Here is a 21,712-nt window from a genome sequence, read left to right on the forward strand (position 1 = left end):
CTTTAGACGGAATGAAGTTCACAAGGTAAATATAACAACCAAGAGAATGAGTAACTCCACAAAGAAGCACGCCCACAAGTAGGTGGTCCACAAGTACTGTTTAAAGTCCAGAAAGAGGCTTACAGAGGGCACAGGCTCACTTTCCTTCCTGCGGTCATTCAGTCCATACCACCCGCAGAGGCTGGGGCAGGCTCACCAGCGTGGGGCACCCTGGGGCTTAGAAATAGATTTCAGATAGGTTTTAAGATGATGCTGATCGAATTCCTCCTTTTGAATATTATTTAGTTGATCTCAAACTAAAATAATCTGGAAAGAAGACATATTTAATACCTACTCTTCTATATTAAAAAAAAAAAAAAAAAAAAAAACAGACCGGGCGCAGTGGCTCACACCTGTAATCCCAGCACTTTGGGAGGCCAAGGTGGGCAGATCACCTGAGGTTGGGAGTTCGAGACCAGCCTGACCAACACAGAGAAACCCCATTTCTACTAAAACTACAAAACTAGCCGGGCCTGGTGGCACATGCCTATAATCCCAGCTACTCGGGAGGCTGAGGCAGGAGCATTGCTTGAACCCAGGAGGCAGACGTTGAGGTGAGCCAAGACTGCACCATTGCACTACAGCCTGGGCAACAAGAGCAAAACTCTGTCAAAAAAAAAAAAAGATACCATAAGACTAAAAAGAAAGGGAAAGGGCATGTTCCGAAAACATGCAAACTATGTCAGAGAGCAGTGGCATATTTGAGCTGATAAGAATTATCGATAAGGAAATTCACTCCAGCAGTTTCTCAGTGGACTCCCTGCAGCCTTGCCTCATTGCTCAAGACAATACAAGTCAGGAATTGTACAGTATCAACTTGGTAAGTTTGAGGGATAAAGGAGTTTGGAAGAAGAGAGGAAGAACATGTGGCCACAAAATACTACTGAATTCTTAATGTATAGCAATTCCTTCCCTTTTCCATTGTCCCTGTTGCCTGCCAGGCCTCAAAGGATGGACAGAGAAGCCTGGGTTTGTTTTTTCTCGTTGCCTGCCTTTGTCTGAACAGCTCTCCCGGCGGTAGAATGGGAGTGAATGCTGGATTTCTCTCCCTGGAGGGGTGGAGGGGAAGTGACAGTAGGGAATATGCCTCCTGGGCCAGGTCTGTGAATTAAAAACATGGAATGAGGCCGTGCAGTGGCTCACACCTGTAATCCCAACACTGTGAGAAGCTGAGGCAGGCAGATTGCTTGAGTCCGGGAGTTGGAGACCAGCCAGAGTGACATGGTAAAACCTTGTCTCCACAAAAAATAAAAATAAAAAAGAAAGAAAGAAAAATTAGCCAAGTGTGGTGGCGTGTGCTTGTGATCCCAACTGTTTTGGAGGCTGAGGCGGGAGGACCGCTTGAGCTTGGGAGGTTAGAGGCTGCAGTGAGCCGAGATTGCACCACTGCACTCCAGCCTGGGTGACAGAGCCAGACGGTATCTGCAAATAAAACAAAACAAAACAAGACAAAAACATGGTGTGGAGATCCAAGGTGGAAGCAGGCTGAAAAAAATATGCCTGGTAGGGATACAATGAAGGAATGCTGGCGACCTCACCCTGGTGTTTCCTCACCAGTGGTGAGGGCTGTGGTTTTCATCATGGGAGAAGCCCTTAATGAGGGGTAACTGCGGAGTCTGAGCATCAACCCCCACCCAACAAGCATGGGCCCCTCTTCTACTATGGGGTCTACTTTCTCTAGAATCAGCAATCAGAGGTAATCCTCAACCTCACCCGCCAACTTGTGCCAGATGATAAGACATCAGCTGACGCAGACCTTTTCTGAACAAAGTAGAACTGAGGAATCTCAAAGCATCCAGCAGGCATCAACTGTCACACTCTGGCCCTGGTGGTGACAGAGCAGGGAGACCTAAGAGATGGCGGGGTCCAGGATTCCACTCACATCCACAGGAGTGTGGTAGATGCTGCCAGCGAAGAGGGTGAGGGAGGTGGACAGGAGCCCTGATGCTCCTTTTCAATTACCTTTTGTGAGAGCCCATCAGAAGAGTTGGGCTGCCTCATTGCAGAGACGCTTACGTAGGGGAGAGGAGGGTGCCAGAGCTGGATTATCACCCACCCCTCCCTTGGGGTGTGGGTAGCTGAGCTGGGAGCAGGGAAATCTGGAGAACTGAAGGAGGCAGGGGTTTTGATTTAGGAAGAGCCCACCCACACAAGAAGGAGGTTGGGGCCCGGAGAGCAGGGACTGTTTGTGTGTCTGTTGATTTGTTCTAAAGGGAGCCCAGATAGGGACAATCCTTGACAAAGATATTGATTGCACTCAAAAAATATTATAAATCAGAAATCTGGAAGTATGGCCTGCTTTTAGTGAAACATGTTCCAGACTGCCAGGACTCTCTCATAAAAGGTAATCTAAAATTGTCAAGAACATTTCCTTTTCCTGCAGTTATTCTGTAAATTATGTCACCTCTTACTCTCAATAAATGCCCTTTGATCTGATCTGTGTTAATGTCCTGTTCTGCTGAGTTTTATTCTCCATAATTCATGTGTACAGGGTCTTGCTTCATTTTGGCTCAAATATTCAGGGAAAAGAGTCCAGTTTCTCTGTTTTCTCAGTAGAACTGACCAGAGCCTATGAAATCACGCATTTAAATACATTCTAATTTTGATATTTATTATAACAATGTGAGACTTTGGTTATAATAATGAAAGGAGAACCAGTTGATTTCATTGAGTAACTCAATCAAATAATTCCTGACGTGGAAGAGGGGAGTTTATTAGGATCCTGAGCTAGCATGGAGCATGGCCATTTAGAGCATGAGAAAAATGCTTACATTCCCCCAGTCAGCTTGATAGACAGACCATCTTTTTACTTTTAACAATACACCAAAAATCCTTTCCTGCTTTAGAAAGATCTTCCTTAATAACTTTGAGAAGGAAGATAATATGATCTACAATTTAAGCTTTAACCAGTGAAAACACAAACAGGTTTCTTCAATGAATTGATAATTAAGCCCATGAAATAATTTCAATGAGCAAGCAGATCTTATAACTATTATTAAGTGTCTTGGTAATTTATTTTTCTGATGTATCTAGGATTTTATTCTTCCCCTGTGACTGATGAATGATTATAAATTGACTGATCATTGTGATAGCTTCTTCTAATATGAACAATCTAAATATCATGTTTTGCACCATGTGTTTAAAAGTAACAATATATTCAAACTTAAAATTCTCCATAAATGACCTGACCAAAAATTTAGTTAGAAATCAAGAAAGAAGAATCGCCATGTGTTATGCCTATTTCCTACTAAAAACAATTTTTAGATATTGCTGGGGACCGAAGTTTATTTTATTTTTTTCTATTTTGAGATGGAGTCTCGCTCTGTTGCCCAGGCTGGAGTGCAGTGGCACAATCTCAGCTCACTGCAACCTCTGCCTCCTGGGTTCAGGTCATTCTCCTGCCTCAGCCTCCCTAGTAGCTGGGATAACAAGCGCCAACCACCACTCCAGTTAGCTTTTGTATTTTTAATAGAGACAGGGTTTCACCATGTTGGCCAGGCTGGTCTCAAACTCCTGACCTCAGGTGATCCACCCACCTCAGTCTCTCAAAGTGTTGAGATTACAGGTATGAACCTCTGCACCTGGCCTCAAAGTTTTGAATCAAACGTTTTAGCTGGTTTCCCTGTGATCATAGACTCCATGTGTATCACACAACACGGAACTTAGCCCTGGAAGCTTACTGACTTGTAGGGACATACTCTAATGGAGAATTCTCCAGCACCAGGGTCTCAGGCATCTTGCAGCCACCCAGTCTTGTGGAAGAGATAAGCCATTTCAAGCAGATACGTCTCTATCCAGGCTTGGAATGCATCCAAAGGAAACACGAAAAACTCTGACATCAGAACACACCTGTTGACTTTGGAGCATCGGTATCAATCACAGCCAAGCCCAGGGCAGCTGTGCTGGGGCCAGCCCGCTGTGTGGGGCAGAAGGAATGTCAGCTATGAACAAAGTCAGGAGGAAACAGAGATAGAGGCTTCCACATTCTTCTGCCTCTCTGTCTACATACCATTAATAGGGTTGACTTTTTTTTAACTTGGCCCCAAAAACAATTCTAGGATGGCATCTTCAGTTCTCCATTCACTTAAAAAAAAATCTGATTTTTAGATATTTTAAATATCTAAAATATCTTTATCTTCCTTTTTGTTATCTTTTGTTTTTTCATTTTACTGAGTTCTATTTTTAGAATAAAATTTTGTTTTCCATCTTACAAAATGGGCATATGACTTAAATAGACATTTCTCCAAAGAAGATACATAAACGGCCAAAAAGCACATGAAAATATGCTTAACATCATTAGTTACTAGGGAAATACAAACCAAAATGACAATGAGATGCCAGTTCACATTCACTAGGATTGCTGTATCAAAACAACACAAGATATTAATAGCAAGTGTTGATGAGTTTGTCAAAAAAAATTGGAACTCTCATAAATTACTGGTAGGAATGTAAAATGTTGCCACCATGTTGGAAAACAGTCTGGTAATTCCACAAAAAGTTAAACATAGAGTTGCCATATAATCCAGCTTTCAAATTCTAGGTATATACCCAAGAGAATAGGAAATACATGTCTACACAAAAGCTTTTATACCAGTGTTCTGGTGAAAAAAGAACACTTTTACACCACTATTGGTGTAAGCACTATTCACAATAGCCCAAAGGCAGAAACAAACCAAGTGTTCCTCAGCTAATGAATGAGTAAATAAATTGTGGTATATTTATATAATTGAATCATATTCAGTCATAAAACATTGTGAAATACTGGTATATGCTACAACATGAGTAAATCTTGAAAACACACTGAGTGAAAGAAGCCAGAAACAACCACCCAATATCATATGGTTCTCTTTACATGAAATGCCCAGAGTTGGCAAATCTATGAAGATAGAAAGTAGATTAGTCGTTGCCCAAGGCTGGGGGATGGAGCAATGAGGAGTAACTGCTAATGGGTTTGGGTTTTGTTTTGGTTTTTTGAGACGGAGTTTTGCTCTTGTTGCCCAGGCTGGAGTGCAATGGCGTGATCTCGGCTCACAGCAACCTCCTCCTCCTGGGTTCAAGCGATTCTCCTCCCTCAGCCTCCCTAGTAGCTGGGATACAGGCATGTGCCACCATGCCCAGCTAATTGTTTGTATTTTTTAGTAGAGATGGGATTTCTCCATATTGGTCAGGCTGGTCTCAAATTCCCGACCTCAGGTGACCCACCCACCTCGGCTTCCCAAAGTGCCGGGATTACATGCATGAGCCACTGCACCTGGCTGGTTTGGGTCTTTTTTTGAAAAGTGATGAAATGTTATGGAATTAGATAATGGTGATGGTTAGAAAACCTTGTGAATACACTAAAAACTACTGAATTGTCTATTTTAAAATGGTGAATATTATGGCACTTGGATCATACCTCTTATTTTATTTATTTATTTATTTATTTTTAGAGACATGGTCTCACTATGTTGCTGAGGCTGGAGTGCAGTGGCTATTCACGGGTGTGATCCTACTATTGTTCAGCATAGGAGTTTTGTTTGTTTGCTTTGGTTTTTGGGTTTTTTTCTTTTGAAACAGAGTTTCACTCTTGTTGCCCAGGCTGGAGTGCAATGGCACAATCTTGGCTCACTGCAACCTCCATCTCCCGGGTTCAAGCTGTTCTGCCTCAGTCTCCCGAGTAGCTGGGATTACAGGTGCCTGCCACCATGCCCAGCTAATTTTTATGTTTTTAGTAGAGACGGAGTTTCACCATGTTGACCAGGCTGCAACACAGGAGTTTTGACCTGCTCCATTTCTGACCTGGGCTAGTTCACCCCTCTTAGGCAATTTGGTGATTCCCTGCTCCCAGGAGGTCACCACATTGATGCCAAACTTAGTGTGGACACCCGATCAGCACAATGCACTACAGCCCAGAACTCCTGGACTCAAGTGATCCCCCTGCTTCAGCCTCCAAAGTAGCTGGGACTACAGGTACATACACGCCACCATGCCTGGCCATATCTCAATTTTAAATTAAAAAAACAAAACAAAACAAAACAGATCTAAAGTTCCCTGACTCCAAAACTCTTCCTCCTTATGTGTTTCCCTATCTGAAGAAACCTTGTGAGGCATTTGGACCTCTTCCTTCTCTGTAGTCCTCATTTCCCTGATATTTGATCTTTAGGTCTTTTGAGTATCTTGAATCTATCCCTTGCTCTTCATCCCCATTCAAACTACCGTGGTTCATAATGCCATCATCTCTTGCCTAAATCACTGCAACTACTCTCCAGGCTTCCAAACTTTTCCTTGTGCCAGCCCATTCTCTATGATTTAGCCAAGGAAGTGATCTTTTAAAATATGGTTAGTTGCTTCTCTGTACCCTTAGGGATTGGTTCCAGGACCCCCATGGATACCAAAATCCACAAATGTTCAAGTCACTTATATAAAGTGGTGCACTATTTCCATAAAACCTATGCACACTCTCCTGTATACTTTAAATCATCTCTAGATTACTTATAATACCTAATACTATGTCAATACTATGGAAGTAGTGGTTAACCTATATTGTTTTTTATTTGCTTAATTTTTTATTGTATTGTTATTTTTATTGGGTTTTTTTTCCTAATTTTTTGAGCCCTGGTTGGTTGAATCCACAGATGCAGAGGGCCAAGTATATACAAATCTATTTTAAATGAAACCAAGATAATAATTTCTCTTTTGTCTCTTTTTGAGGGTTAATTTTCTTATTTCATACATGTGAGTGAATACATATGATTTTGGAGGTACAACAATGAGAAAACAATACTAGCCTTAAGGAGGCTATAGTCTAGAGAAAGTCCCCCCAGATAAAGAGGTGATTAGGATGCAATGTGATGAGTGCTATGAGAAGGTAATGATCAAGGAGTCTGGTGGGGGTCAGAAAAGGCATCTCAGAGGTGGTGAAGTCTTAGCAGATTTTTGAAGGATGAATAGGAGATATTCAAACAAAGAAAAGAAAGGGAAATCCCAGAAAAGGAGGTAACTTGAGCCATAGTTGGGAGGTAAGAGAAAGCATGGACCCTCCAAAAGATAGGGAGAGTCCTGGTCTCCAAGGGCCTTGTATCTGGAGGAGTCATGTCTCTTTTGTTGGCAAGTTAAAAAATACAAATCTAAACAGAAACTGAAGACTAGGGGTGCAACGGTTTGAGCAAGCTGGATCCGAGTGCTTGGCCATGTCAGAAGTCTGTGCTCAGTCTCTGCTGTCGGCCCATCTCTTGCAGGCCGAGTCGCCCATGTCCAGATGGCCACCAGCAGCTCCAGGCTCAGATTCTGCCAATTTGCAAACCCAGCAGAAGGAGCTCTTGCTGACCGGTAGTTCCCAAGACTGATTTTCCGTGAGGCTGGTGGAGACGAATGGCCAAGCCTGAATCAGTCACTGCACCAGAGGGATGATCCCTCTTTCTGCCCTGGAGCTGGCTTATCAGAGGAGGTAGAGAGGAATGGGCGGGGATCAAAGCGAAAGGAGGGAGGATGTGGAAAGGGGAGTTGCCCTTGTGAAAATCAGGCACTGTGACCAGAGGTAGGAGGAGTGGATGACGGACAGGGTAAAATAGCAGTAGCCCATGAAACCACACTAAGGCTGCTGAGCTCCTTCCAGCAAGCAGTGGAGCTACCAATGTATGTGCAAGAGATAGTTCTTAGGATGAAGGGTAGTTGCAGTGGGGACAAGGACACTGATTTGGAAGCTGTTATATTAATTCAGGTGACATCATTGCTGAAATGAAGGGAGTGCCAGGGCAAATAAAGAGCACTTGATAAATTTGAATGATAAGAAGCTAGCAGGACTTAGGTAACGGATTAAAGGTGGAAGCTATGTTGTGTGTAGGGGGTGTCTGGGGAGATGGGGGAGCTAAGTGTGACTCCAGGTCTAGGGCTCAGGCAATCAAGTGAATAATGACTGTTGACTAGGGACACCAGAGCAGGAGCAGCTCTAGGGAGGGGAAGAGAATCCAGTGATTTGAACACTACCTGTTTGATGTCTGAATGCAGCTAATAGCAGGTAGCTGGAGCTCCCAGTCAGAAGCTCGGGAAAGGACCCCAGGGTGTGCCCTTGTTGCTGGGCACATATGCATTTTGAATGGGACCCTGCTAAGCCAGGAGATAGGATGGCGAAGGAGACCTATTTCCCACTCTCAAGAGCTCGTAAGTCACGTGGGATGAAGGCTGTGTACACAAGTGACAGGCAGCGACATCGCTAGCGTGTGGGTACAGAATGAGAGACTCTGCCCTGCCCTGCTCTAGCGCTCCCTCGGGGCCGGGAGAGGCTTTTCTCATGATGAAGCCTGGTGGTAGAGTCTTGCAGGGTGAGCGACAGGCACACAGCTTTAGGAGGTTCAGAGAGTGAGAATACATCCACTTGCTAAATCAAAACCTTATCAGGAAACCTTTGTCTTCCCTAAGAAAGTGGCCAATCTGTAAAAATAACCACAGCCAGCAGCGGGGCTCTCTCATAAGGAGGTGGAGATTGGACCAGACATGAAAGAAGGTGGATTTGCCAGGCAGTGGACCGCAGCTGGGACACAGGTCTCAGCTGGGACATCTTTGGCTTCAGGAATGCCGTGTCCTTGTAAGTCATGTCCTTATCGGTTCTGCTTAACGAGCCAGAAAATGCTCTGCTGTCTCACTGTAAGTATAGGTCCCCGAGCATCACTGCATGGAAGGGTTCATCTGACCAAAGACCCTGAAGAACAAGTCACCACTGAAGCTAGTCAAGCCCACCCTGCTTCTTCCCTTCAGATTTTCACCTGAACATTCAGGAAAAGAAGGGCGCGGTGGCTTGTGCCTGTAACCCCAACACTTTGGGAGGCCAAGGCAGAAGGACTGCTGCACAACAAAGCAAGACTGTGTCTCCACAAAAAAATTAAAAATTAGCTGGGCCTGGAGACACATGCCTGTAGCCCTAGCTACTCGGGAGACTGAAGTGGAGGATTGCTTGAATCCAGGAGGTCGAGGCTGAAGTCATCTGAGATCACACCACTCCACTCCAGCCTGCATGACAGAGCAAGACTCTCTCTCTCTCTCTTTTTTTTTTTTGAAAAGGAGTTTCACTCTTGTTGCCCAGGCTGGAGTGCAATGGCATGATCTCGGTTCACTGCAACCTCCACCTTCCTGGTTCAAGTGATTCTCCTGCCTCAGCCTCCCTAGTAGCTGGGATTACAGGCGTGCACCACCACTCCCGGCTAATTTTATATTTTTAGTAGAGACAGGGTTCCACCATGTTGGCCAGGCTGGTCTCGAACTCCTGACTTCACGTGATCCATCTGCCTTGGCCTCCTAAAGTGTTAGGATTACCGGCATGAGACACCGCGGTTGGCCAACTCTGTATCTTAAATTTAAAAAATAAAATAAAAAAAGTAAAGAAAAAAGATTCTGGAATAGACCATCAAAGCAAATGCAAAAGCTGGCCCCCGGTTGGCAGTAGACAAGGCACTGGGCCTGCATCAGGACTCTGCATGGCGCACCCTGGAAGGAGAGGTTTGGGAGAGGGAATTAGAAAAGGGGGAAGCACTATAAAAGCCACAACCCTGGAAGCTTAATTTCACCCCAGGGCTTCATAGCAATCTTGTTTTGTTTATGATCTCCAAAAAGCGGTCAGCCTAGGATTTATGAGATACTCCCTCACACAACCTGAGAAGAAATTGAGAAACAACTTTTACCTCAGAACTGAAAACTGTCTGGAAAACCAGAGAAGTGCCTAATGTCAATGTAAGGAAACAAAAACAGGAGGCGACGTGTGCCGGGCAGATGGGACGTGGCTTTCTGTGTTTCCACACGTAATTACAACAGCATTAAGGAAATGTGAGAAAGACATTAGCGTGGCACAGATGCCTGCTCGTCTCCACTTTTAAATGTCTCTGAGTTGAATTAAACCACAGTGGTAATGTAGAGTTTTTTGAAGTATGCATAAATGATATTTTAGTTTTGCTAATTATGAATTTAAATATGTGATTACTTTTTGATATGCCATTTCTAAATTACCTCTAAAATTAAGAACAAAATAATAAATACATGTAATTCAGACATTTCAGAAATGAGCTCCACCATTACTTACAGTGTAATTATACAAACTAATGCCTTGTAATAATTAGTCACCATTTGTCAATATTTATTTGAATAGCCGACATCAGTATACGGGATGTGCATTGACTGCTAAGCCGAGGATGCTAGAAAAATAAGGAAAGGCTGCGCTTCCTTTCCTCGGCGCGATCTGTCCGCCTGCTATCTGTGGGGAACTTGGCTCCTGAGCCAGTCGCTCTGTTCTATGTATAGCTTTGTTGATTTACATGGTTCTCCAAAAGGCACACACCCAGGGTTTTGTTTCAAGTGAATAATGTTAACAGACAAACTGTCTAATAAACCTGAAATGTTCTCCCAGGGGATGAAGTGAAAGGGAAGATCCTTGGTTAATTTCAGTGTTTTCCTTCTTGACCTTGGGTCCTTCTGTCAAAATGGACTTGAAGGTTGGAATCGTCCTCTTGGGTTCAGCAGGGGATGTGTGGAATGTTGACGGGAATGAGATACTCCTACCCCCAGGCTCTTAGGGAGCAGACATGTCTTTCTTTCAAGACAGTCTGTGTGGGGTAGATGAGCTGGCTCGGGACAGCCCTAAAACAAATCATAGCTCCATTCCTATATGGGTCTCTTAGGGTCACACTGAATTACATAGTTTAGCAGCACCCAAGTGACCTGGCTGGGATCTTAAATGTGGATAGCTTAGTAGAACCACATTAGAGAGAGAAAGAAGTGCTGAAAAGACCACGTCTTTGCAGATGAATGACTATATAAGACATCTTCAAGTACCGCAAAGTTATGTTGGACTCCTCTGAATAAAAAGAAGATCTTTCCGTAATAGCTAACACCTGTGTGCTCACTGTGTACCAGGACTCCTTGTAAATCCTCAAGCTCATGTAGCCATCACAGAAACAGCTGAGGCTAGAGAGACCAAGGAGCTGCCCTGGGCCACACAGTCATTAGCAGACAATGCAGCTAGAGGAGGGAGCCAGGCAGTGTGAGGCCGGGTCCCTGTGTTTAACTGCTAAGCTACATGGCTTCAATGTTAAGCCATCCAGCTCCAAGTTCATCTCCCCTCTTTCCTCTCTTTTATCTCTATTTATCATTTGTCAACAAATACAAAAGATTCTCAAGCGGTCCGTTCTGTCTGTTCTAACACGGGTAGCCAACACCAATTCTCTTAAACCGGATTGGCTCATGAATCTGAAATGTGTTTCGGACTTTAGGGGATGTTTTCAGTGGCATGGGAAGAGGTGGTGTGATGTGCCCCGATGGGGAGGGTTTGAGCTGGGAAACCCGAGTTCCACTCTTTGGCCCTCCTCCTGGTGAGCAGGGTTGATAATGGGTGACTCCCTGCCTCTGACTGGTCCTCGATTTCAGGATGCATCCAAGAGGAGCTGGCCCAATCTCTCCACTCCCTTCAGGCTTGAACACTCCATGATTCTGCAGTGCAAGGTTTGAGAGATTTGAACAAAGTGTTAAAGAAAAAAAAAAAAGCAGGTGGCAGTTAAGGAAGAATATTAACCTAAACACTACATTTCACAGAACAGTTAGGTTTCTGTTCTATTTCTTGCCCACAAATCCATATCCCCTCTGACGGGCAATCACAAGGCAGAACTTATGAAACCTTATTTGAGAGATAGAACTGGTGAAACTGCTTGTGTCTAACTGCTTAGTAAAGAGTTTGGTATTTGAAGAAGACTGAGATGAAAGATGGAGACTAATAATTCTGACTCGAGAATATATATATAAAGGAGATTTTCTTAGAGGCCTTGATAATAGATGGGAGAGTGCTTTGAACATGAAGGTTATAGCCGGGCATGGTGGTTCATGGCTATAATGCCAGAAATTCGGGAGGCTCAGGTGGGTGGATCACTTGAGGTCAGGAGTTGGAGACCAGCCTGACCAACATGGTGAATCCCCATCTCTACTAAAAATACAAAAATTAGCCGGGCGTAGTGGTGCACACCTGTAATCCCAGCTACTCGGGAGGCTGAGGGACAAGAATTGACTGAAACCAGGAGGTGGAGGTTGCAGTGTGCCAAGACTGTGCCACTGCACTCCAGCCTAGCCAACAGAGTGAGACTCTGTCTCACACAAAATAAATAAATAAATAAATGAAAATGAAGGTTATTATAATTTCTATCTTTGCAAAATTTAGTTTCTTTAATACTCTGCTGACTTTAAAATAATTAGATGTGGTGTTGCCTTTCAGTACCAGGCAAACATTACCAGGGGATTAAATAAGAAAGCATATTTTACTTTTAAAGTGTTACCACATAACACTCTTATGAAATTTTGGATAATTTCATTCAACATGTAGTTTATTCCTAAACAAACAAAAGTTCCAATTCTGGAGAAATTTTTGGGAAAAAATGGGAGATTTGTAAATTCAATCCTTATGTTTTGCTGCAATTTTAAAATTAGGATTAAATTTATAGCTCTGTCACTCTTTAACTGAAGCAATTGCCAGCTATAGCCTAGATCTCTTATATGGTTTTGAGTAAGAGTTATTTCTGACTTTTGATATTGAAGAAAATATTAAGATTTGGCATAGAATTTATTAAAATCCTGTATAACTATACAAGATAGAAGAAATTAAATGCAACAATTGGGGTCAATAAACATCTCATCAATGTGTTAAACTAAACTCATAATCATTGGAGTTATTTCATCAAATGATTGAAGCATTGGCTAGCTTTATTCCTAAGATGGCACCTCTGTCCAGAAAAGACAGTTTCCTATTCTAATGCTGGAGCTCTGACCTTTTGACCCTGGAATGCCTCAGAGAGAGAAATTACATGGACATGAGCGTCTCAGGGTGAACACACACTTTAGAGACAATATCAAGAAGCCTGCCTGAGATTGAGCTCAGAAAAGAATTGTGAAGCTGCATCCTGTCAGGGTTTCCTCTCATTCCTGTATTTCTTTTTCCCTGTAGCCCCTTATTGGCAGCAAATGGACTATTCTTTAGTACTGTTTCTGTGCATTCTTTCCCACAATCTTTTTTCCTTTTCTTGTTCTGTCTCCCTCATCTCCTTTGGTACCTTTCTTTCCAAGTAACCCACCTGGTTTTCGTTTTTTCCCCCCAAATGCCTTCATTCCAGTATCTCTTATTTTCTCTAAATCTTGGCCCACATTGCTAATCCATGGGAGGAAGCCAACGATGAGACTACAGGGAACGATCTTGATCCCTCTGTGGGGGAAAATTCATTCCATCTACATCCCCAAATTATTTATTTTGAACCCATTTTTTTCATGATGAAGCAATTTAATATCTCTATCTTGATTTAACAATGAAGAGAAATTAATCTCTGCAGCTGCTTCAAAGAGAAAGTGAAGGATCCCTGTTCCGACCTCCCCATTAGTTCTGACTAATCCATTTGCACACCTATCAGTGGGCTTGGACAGTGTGTGGGGCACAGAGGAGACACAGCCTTGTGGGGAAATAGAGATGTAAATGTATCTACAGTACAGGGAGATATGATAAGGCCTGATTCTAACTGATTTGGGAATTTGCTAGATAAACCAAGCAAATGCCCTGGGGGCTGAGAGAGAGGGAAGCTCTCAAAGAGGAGATGACCTCTAAGAGGGGACACACAGATCAGAGGATATGGACACCTCAGACAGAGAAAACCACCTGAGCACAGGCACGGTCCCATCATAAAGCACGGCTAGGTAACAGGGTAGAAACTAGGAATGGCAAGACACTCTATGGGAAACTCCATAGGATCAAATAATGAAGGACTCCTGTGCCTTTGCCTGCTTAAGGAGCATGAATTTCATCCTGCAGGTGAGGAGGAAGCATGGAAGAATGTTGACTGCCAGAAGTGACAATGCCACATACATGCTGGAAAGATCGCCCTGACGAGGGGTGGGGAAAAAGTGTGCAGGAGGTTGATCAATAGGACAGTTGCGATCATTCAAGGAATAGATGGTGTCAGCAAGAGTAACAGGAGGAAAAACGGAAGTAGATACAAGATATAACTAGAATTGGGTTTGGAGATTTACTACATGGCAGGGGCGGGGGGCAAGGAGGAGGAGGAGTAAAAAACAGCTTTACAAAAATTGTAAGCTATTGCTTTGGATTTTCTTTTTTGTTATTTCCAAATAAATGAATAATAATATTATTGACCTAAACAGCATGCAAGTAAATGTGAGTTTAGGAAGAAAAAGCTCATGAGTTTCAGCTGGACATGCTCTTTTTGAGATACTTCTTTGGCAGGAATGCACATTTGAAATAAGGATATGAAGCCCAGGAAAGAAATGCGGATTTGGAAATCATTGGTATATTGGAAGCAACTGAAGCCAAAGATTTGAATGAGACACCCCGAGGAAAATACATAGATCAGTAAGAGAAGAAAATCTAGGCTGGAACCCTAAGAAATAACCAACATATAAGGGCAAGGAGAAAGCCAAAGAAGATTGGAGGCTGGGGAGGAAGGAGGAGATGGTGACATTGCTGGTGTCGCAACATCAGGGGAGAAACGTTTTTACGAAGGGTGTAGACAACAATGTAAGAGGCTTCAGGATGTTCAAACAAGGTAAGAAACGAAAATGTGAATTGGACTTTGAAATCTGGAATTTATAGATAATCTTACCACAAAGAGCTTCAGGAAAGCAGCAGCAGCAGAAGAAGCAGTATTAGCAAAGGGCTGAGAAATGTGTGGGAGATGAGGAAGTCCGGATGATGGGGATGTAGACCAGCAGGCCTCAAGCCTCTTGGCCCTGAGAAATCTTTATACCCTAACAATTATGGAGAAACCCAGATGCTTTTGATTATGTGGGTCACATCTATCGATAGTAAGCATATTAGAAATTAAAATTGAACACTTTTAAGCACTGTTATTCATCCATTTAAAATAACAAATCTATTATAGCCAACACAAATAATATGCGCTTGTGAAAAATAACTATTTTCTAAAACAAAATTAGTATTTTAGATGCTCCATACCCAATTCATAAAGCATATTGCTAACCTACAGGTAATTGTGGACCGACCTTTCTCCTGGTACAAAATTTAAGCAGCCCACTTAGGTATCTTTTTTTTTTTTTTTTTTTTTTTTTTTTTTTTGAGATAGAGCCTTGCTCTGTTACCCAGGCTAGAGTACAGTGGCACAATATCGGCTCACTGCAACCTCCACCTCCCAGGTTCAAGAGATTCTCCTGCCTCAGTCTCCCAAGTTGCTGAGATTACAGGCATCCACCACCGCACAGGGCTAATTTTTGTATTTTTAGAAGAGACGGATTTTCACCATGTGGCCAGGCTGGTCTCAAACTCCTGACTTCAGGTGATCCATCTGCCTTAGCCTCCCAAAGTGCTGAGATTACAGGTGTGAGCCACCGCACCTGGCTCACCTATCTCAATCCATCTTCATCTCACAGATAAGAAAATATTTTAAATAAGCATTTTTATTCCTTTCATAATATAATATCACAGGTTATACTGCTATAAATGATAGCATATGCCATGTGGATGAGTAAAGACTACTAACAAATGTGTCACCACGTGATAGAATTTAGGAAACTCGTGTAAATGCCCTTTCCCCTAATCTTATCAGCAAGATACCAGCTTGCATCTTCTGACTACAATATTAATAGTAAGATAAAAAATAAAATACGTGGCTGGGCACAGTGGCTCAGGCCTGTAATCCCAGCACTTTGGGAGGCCGAGGCGGGCAGATCATGAGGTCAGGAGATCGAGACCATCCTGGCTAACACGGTGAAACCCCGTCTCTCCTGAAAAATACAAAAAGTTAGCCGGGCATGGTGAAGGGCGCCTGTAGTCCCAGCTACTCGGGAGGCTGAGGCAGGAGAATGGCGTGAACCTGGGAGGCGGAGCTTGCAGTGAGTCGAGATCGAGCCACTGGACTCCAGCCTGGGCGACAAAGCGAGACTCCGTCTCAAAAAATAAAAAATTAAAATAAAAATAAGATAAAATATGTTCAATTTCACTAATTGATAAATAAAAATTGATAAATAAAAAACTAAATAAAAACTATGTTCAATTTCTAATATCACTGCATATGCTGCATCTTATCCTAGAAACATCAGCCACATTCTTGAACTTTCCAGGTAGAATTAGAAGGATGCTTAAGTATGATATTTGAAATTCTGTCTCTGCACATAAGATACCTGAGGCCCAAGAGCGATAAAAATGCTTATTGGGCTATTTAGGGACCTAGCTGCAACTAGAATTTAAGGCTACAAACTATTTCCAGTGCTTTTTTTTTTTTTTTTTTTTTGAGATGGAGTCTCACTCTTGCTCGGAGTGTAGTGGCATGATCTTGGCTCACTGCAACTTCTGCCTCCCGGGTTCAAGCAATTCTCCTGCCTCAACCTACCGAGTAGCTGGGATTACAGGCATCTGCCACCACGGCCATCTAATTTTTTGTATTTTTAGTAGAGATGGGGTTTCTCCATGTTGGGCAGGCTGGTCTCGAACTCCTGACCTCAGGTGATCCACCCGCCTCGGCCTCTCAAAGCGCTGGGATTATAGGCATGAACCACCGTGCCTGGCCTCCAGTGCTTTTTAATGAAAAAATATTACAGTGCTTCTTCTTGAATTCATTACGGAGTGTCTTACTGCCCTTCTTCTCAAGGTTGCCTTTCTTTTTTTCCCTGAAAATAGGAGACGAGATGTCAGACAGTCCTCAGCTCTCCCTCCCCTCCTCCACCCAGAGCACACTCAGTACAAGGTGCTCCAGGAATGTGGCAACACCCAACACATCCTGTGGCCCTCTCTGAGACTCAGCATTTCCCATTCAACAGCAAAATCCAGAAGTAATTTATATTTGAGTTTAAAAGACTAGATGGGGCAGTGGCTCATTCTTGCAATCCTAGCACTTTGGAAGGCCGAGGTGGGCAGATCACTTGAGCCCAGGAGTTCCAGACCAGCCTGTGCAATATAACAAGACCCTGTCTCTACAAAAATACAAAAAAAAGCCAGGCGTGGTGGTGAACGCCTGTAGTCCCAGCTACTCAGGAGGCTGAGGTGGGAGGATCACTTGAACCTGGGAGGTCGAGGATGCAGTGAGTGATGACTGTGCCACTGCACTCTAGCCCAGGCAACAGAATGAAACCCTGTCTCAAAAAAAAAAAAAAAAAAAAAAAAAAAAGATCAGCATCCACCTACTAGGATGGATGGCTAAAAGTAAACAGACTGATAGTGCCAAATGTTGGCAAGGATGTGGAGAAACTGCAATCCTCATACATGCCTGGTGAAAATGCAAAGTGGTACAGCCACTTTGGGAAACAGTTGACAGTTTCTTTGAAAGTTAAACTCACACATACTTGTACAATGCAGAAACTCAGCCCAGAAGAAACGAGAAACATACATCCACCCAGGCATGTACATAAATGTTCATTGCAGCTTCAGTCGTAATAGCCCAAAACACACCAAATATCCATCTACCAGCATCAGTAAATAAAATGTGTATATCCATCCCATGAAATATTACTCAGCAATGGCTGAGCACAGTGGCTCATGCCTGTAATCCCAGCACTTTGGGAGGCCAAGGAGAGAGGATCACTTGAGGTCAAGAGTTTGAGACGAGCCTCCTGGTGAAACCCCATCTCTACTAAAAATACAAATATTAGGCTGGGCATGATGGCTTATGCCTGTAATCCCAGCACTTTGGGAGGCCAAAGCAGGTGGATCACCTGAGATCAGAAGTTCGAGACCAGCCTGGCCAACGTAATGAAACCCCGTCTCTACTAAAAATACAAAAATTAGCCAAGCATGGTGTTGGGCACCTATAATTCCAGCTACATGGGAGGCTGAGGCAGGAGAATCACTTGAACCCGGGAGGCAGAGGTTGCAGTGAGCCAAGATAGTGCCACTGCACTCCAGCCTGGGTGACAAGAGCAAAACTCTGTCTCAAAAAAACAAAAACAAAACCAAAAACAAATATTACATGGCAATAAAATCAAAGAACTATTAATCTGTGCAACAGCATGGATGCATCTCATAAACATTAAGCTAAGTGAAGAAGCCAGACATAAAATATTGCATATTGTATAACATTTGTGTGAACTAAAAAAAAAAGGAAAAGAGGAAGTACAGAGACAGAAAGCAGCTAAATGTGTATAGGGTAGGAGCAAGAATTGACTGCAAATGGGCACCAGGGAACATTTTGGGGTGATGAAATGTTCTAGGTCTGAATTATAGTGCTATTTGGGCAACCGTATACATTTGCAAAAAATCATTGAATCGTATATTTAAAATGGATGGATTGTATGGTGTGTAAATCATAACTCAATAAATTTGCTTTTAAAAAAGAGGAGGAAAAGAATAATGAAATCCTATGTCATCATTTTTTTCCACAGAGAAAGATAGCTGATCTCTCTTCTCCCAAAGGCCCACTCTTAACTCCAAGGAGAATAGCCCCAACTTTGTGTTTATATTCACACATGTAAATGGGGAATGAGAGTCAACAACTAATTTTTCTGAAATTATTTTATAAATATTTATAATTTTGTCCTTTAGTCATCCCACAAATATATATTAAATATTCTGTGCTTACTTTCTTCTAAAACTATTTTATAATCCTCACACCACACAGTTCACCCATTTAGAGTATACAGTTTTGTGGTCTCCAGTCTATTCACAGAGTTGCATACACATTACCACAATCTGCTTTAGAATATTTTTATTAACCCCAAAGAAACCCTGATGTCACACCAGTTTCCCCAACTCTCCCAGCCCTAGGCAACCACTAATCAGCTTTGTCTCTATAGATTTGCTTATTCTAGACATTTCATGTAAATATACAATATGTGGTCCTTTCTGACTGGCTTCTTTCCCTTACCATAATTCTCTCAAAGTTTCCTCCATGCTTCAGTGTGTATCAGTATTTTATTTCTCTTTATTGCAAATATTCAACTGTATGTTTACCATGTTTTATTTATTTATTCATCAGTTGGTGACCATTTGGGTTGTTTCCATTTTGTCTGTTACAGTGCTGCTATGAGCACTTTTTTTTTTTTTTTTTTTTTTTTTTTTTTTTGAGATGGAGTCTCGCTCTCTCGCCCAGGCTGGAGTGCAGTGGCCGGATCTCAGCTCACTGCAGGCTCCGCCTCCCGGGTTCACGCCATTCTCCTGCCTCAGCCTCCTGAGTAGGTGGGACTACAGGCGCCCGCCACCTCGCCCGGCTAGTTTTTTTTTTTTTTTTTTTTTTTGCTGGGATTACAGGCTTGAGCCACCGCGCCCGGCCTGCTATGAGCACTTATGTGCAAGTTTGTGTGGATATGTGTTTTTACTATTCTTGAGAATATGCCTAGGAGTGGAACTACTAGATCTTGTGGCAACTGTATGTTTAACCATTTGAGGAACTTCCAGACTGTTTTCTAAAAGGACTGCATGGGCAGAGCATGGTGACTGATGCCTGAAATCTCAGCACTTTGGGAGGATAAGGTGAGGGGATTGCTTGAGCCCAAGAGTTCAAGACCAACCTGGGCAGCATAGTGAGACCTCGTCTCTATAAAAAATAAAAATCAGCCTGGCATGGTGGTGTTGCCTGTAGTCCCAGCTACTTGGAAGGCTGAGGCGGGACGATTGCTTGAGCTCAGGAGTTCAAGGCTAGAGTGAGCTATGATTGCACCACTGCACTCCACCCTGAGTGACAGAGTTAGACTCTGTCTCTAAAATAATTAAGTAGCTAACTAACTAAATAAATAAATAAATAAAATGGCTGCACCATTTTACATTCCCACCAGTATGGTATGAAGTTTCCAATTTCTCCATATCCTGTTAACATTTATCTGTCTTCTTGATCACAGCCATCCTGGTGCGTGTGAAGAGGTATCTCATGACAGTATTGATGTTCATTTCCTGATGACTAATAACAGCGATTTTTCATGTACTTATAGGCCACCTGTATATCTTCTTTGGAGGTATGTCTATTCAGATCCTTAGTCTTTTTATATTGGACAATTTGCTTTTTATTATACTTTAATATATCCTTTATTGTAGTAAAATATACATAACATAAAATTTACTATTCTAATCATCTTTAATCTACAGTTCTGTGGCATTACTTACATTCCTGAAGATGTGCAACCACCACCAGCATCCATCTCCGGAATTTTTGCATCTTCTCAAGCTGAAACTCTGTACCCATTAAACAATAATTCTTTATTATTTTCTCTACTGAGCCCTGGGCAACCACCTTTCTGTTTTGTCTCTATGAATGTGACTGCTTTCACATAAGTGGAATTGTACAATATTTGCCCTTTCATGACTGAATTATTTCACGTCTTCAAGGTTCATCCATGTTGTAGAATGTGCCAGACTTTCATTTCTTTTTAAGGCTGAATAACATTCCATTATATGTATATACCCCATTTTCATTTTGTTTATTGATTCACCCATCAATGGGCAGACACTTGGGTTTCTTTTACTGTTTGACTGCTGTGGATAATGCAGCCATGGATTTATAGATATTTGTCTGGATCCCTGCTTTTACTTCTTTTAGGTATATTCTCAGAAGTGGAATTGCTGGATCATATGGTAATTCTGTTTATTTTTTCAATAATTATCACACTATTTTATACATTGGCTGTATCATTTTACATTTCTACCAGCAATGCGCAAATGTTCCAATTTCTCCATATCCTCACCTATACTGGTTATTTTCTTCCTTTTTTGTTTTTTATTTTTGAGACGGTTTCACTCTTGTTGCCCAGGCTGGAGTACAATGGCACAATCTCGGCTCACCACAACCTCTACCTCCTGGATTCAAGTGATTCTCCTGCCTCAGTCTCCAGAGTAGCTGGGATTACAGGTGCGTGCCACCACACCTAGCTAATTTTGTATTTTTAGTAGAGACGGGGTTTCTCCATGTTGGTCAGGCCGGTCTCGAACTCCCGGTCTCAGAAGATCTGTCCACCTTGGCCTCCCAAAGTGCTGGGATTACAGGTATGAGCCACCGCGCCCACCTTTATTTAGTGTTTTTTATTTTGTTTTGTTTTTATAATAGCCATCCTAATGGATGTGAGTTGGTATCTCATTTTTGTTTTGATTTGCATTTCCCTAATTACTAGTGATGTTAAGCATCTTTTCATGTGTGTATTAGTCACTTGTATATTTTCTTCAGAGAAATGTCTATTCTAGTCTTTTGCCCATTTTTTAATTGTGTTGTTTGTGGATTTTGTTTTTTATTGAGTTGCATTTTTAAAAATTTAATTGCAATATTTCTTTATTCTAGATACAAATACATTATATATGATTATATACTATATATAGAGAGCCCAAATTTCTTCCCATTCTGTGAATTGCCTCACATACTTATTAATTAATAATAATTCTTAATTATTGGACTGGGCACCGTGGCTCGTGCCTGTAATCCCAGCACTTTGGGAGGCTGAGGCAGGTGGATCACCTGAGGTCAGGAGTTCAAGACCAGCCTGACCAACATGGAGAAACCCTATCTCTACTAAAGAAGGAGAAATCCCATCTCATACAAAATTAGCCGGGCGTGGTGGCATGCACCTGTAATCTCAGCTACTCGGGAGGCTGAGGCAGGAGAATCACTTGAACCTGGGAGGCAGAGGTTGTGGTGAGCCAAGATCGTGCCATTGCACTCCAGCCTGGGCAGCAAGAGCGAAACTCCATCTAAAAAGTAATAATAATAATTATTATTATTAATTATTAAGAGAGTAAACT

At 42.4% G+C, this 21,712-nt stretch overlaps 1 long non-coding RNA gene across 1 annotated transcript in view; it reads left to right on the forward strand.

Annotated features, from left to right (window-relative positions):
- Positions 1–21,341, forward strand: part of LOC126961740 (uncharacterized) — a 50,290-nt gene extending 28,949 nt beyond the window's left edge. Inside the window, exons 3-4 of the long non-coding RNA XR_007728409.1 lie at positions 19,828–19,941; positions 20,072–21,341. This is a non-coding gene — a long non-coding RNA (uncharacterized LOC126961740). The remainder of the gene's footprint in view (positions 1–19,827; positions 19,942–20,071) is intronic.
- Positions 21,342–21,712: the final 371 nt, after the last annotated feature.

This window comes from Macaca thibetana, chromosome 8 (genome assembly GCF_024542745.1).
Source record: "Macaca thibetana thibetana isolate TM-01 chromosome 8, ASM2454274v1, whole genome shotgun sequence".
Classification (NCBI taxonomy): domain Eukaryota; kingdom Metazoa; phylum Chordata; class Mammalia; order Primates; family Cercopithecidae; genus Macaca; species Macaca thibetana.